This window comes from Cynocephalus volans, chromosome 15 (genome assembly GCF_027409185.1).
Source record: "Cynocephalus volans isolate mCynVol1 chromosome 15, mCynVol1.pri, whole genome shotgun sequence".
Lineage (NCBI taxonomy): Eukaryota > Metazoa > Chordata > Mammalia > Dermoptera > Cynocephalidae > Cynocephalus > Cynocephalus volans.
Genome location: NC_084474.1, coordinates 73,091,999 through 73,093,558, shown reverse-complemented (window position 1 = coordinate 73,093,558; position 1,560 = coordinate 73,091,999).

Below are 1,560 nucleotides of genomic sequence, written 5' to 3'. Positions count from 1 at the left end.
TGAGGGGTTGGTCTGGAGTCATACAACTTTGTCCTTGTTCAGTGACCTGCACTTATTCATTAGTTCTCTTAAGAAACCGGTATGCTGTTATGTTCCAGGCCTTGAGAGACAAAGCCCAATAAGACCCCTGTCTTCTGTAATTCAGAGCGGAAGAGCTGATATTCCTTCCCTCTAAGAATTTCCTGCGTGGTCCATGGATCTACTTTGAACTCATGGTGGAACAATATCCATTTGAAGGGGCCGATGCTCTGATCTCTGTTGGCAAAACTTTGCTCCCAGGGGATCCCCTTCTTGATTTTTCACCTTCCTCTCCCTGAACTCTGGTGAAAAATCGAATTTGCCCTTCCTCAAGAGGCATGTAACTGAACACTCAGCCTTGACGGGGAAGCCAGCTCTGCGGGGACTTTTTCAGCTATCTGTAAACAGAGAGTTCTGGTGGCAACCTAAGAACTCTAGTCCGTGAACTACATGCAGGACTTCGGAGTGGGAATACACTTTATAAGTCATCAGGTCCAACTCCTAGACACGGGTCTGGTGGGATTGATGCGGAAGACATGGATCATTTATGCCAAGAGCCAAACTGCTGTCAACAGCATGGGGAGTGGAACGACCTTGAGGAGGCAACTCCAGAAGTTGGGTGCGGTGCGTAGGTACCAACGGGCCTTTGATGATGATGGTGTCGGTGAAGAAAATAGTGACCTGCAAGGTTTTTCCTGCACTAGGCAGTGAGTTTTTAACTCTCCTCATTTTCTCTGGCTCTAACTACACCTGGCAACAAGTGAATGAGAAAAAGCCCTGGCTTTAGAGCTAACGAGACATGAGTTCGAAAAATTCCTTCTTGTACACGGTCCGGGTCCACGGAACCCTGAAGATGAAGGATTGCAAACTCCCCGAACAACGCAGTGCATAAAGGAGAGGTCTTGCGATTGGAGCTCTCGGATCCCGCAGAGAAGGGGTCAGACTACAGGGCAAGGCGGAAACTCACAGCTTCCTCCCGGAGAGGGGACAAAGGGTCTGGGACGCACTCCAGCTGCGCCCGGATCTTGGCTGAATCGGACGCCCAGGGTGGAGGAGACTCGAGCCCAGCGGCTACCCAGCGTGTGCCCAGCCCTCCCACCGCTGTCCTGGCTGCCAGGAGGCCGGCCGCTGGCGGGAAGGGGCCGGGAAACCTCAGAGCCCCGCGGAGACAGCAGCCGCCTTGTTCCGCAGCTCGGTGGCTTTTTTTTTTTCTTTTTCTTTTCTTTTTTCCTCCCCCCCCCCCCCCGCCCCCAGGGGCCAGACATTCCCGCCCCGCCCCCACGTCCCCCTTTCTGGGGAATTCTTTCCGCCCTGGCTCTGAAAGGGTTAACCTTGGAGCTTTCCGCAGCCCCCCCCCCCACCACCACCGCTCCCGCCCAAGATTCCTAAAAAAGAAAGGTGTCGTCTGGTCCGGGATAGAGAAATGACTGATCAAAGCCAGGCGACACTTCCTGTTGCCCGGACGCTCTATATAACGTGATGAGCGCACGGGCTGCACAGACGCACCGCAGCGCTCGCCCTGACGCCGCCGCCTCCCAGCGC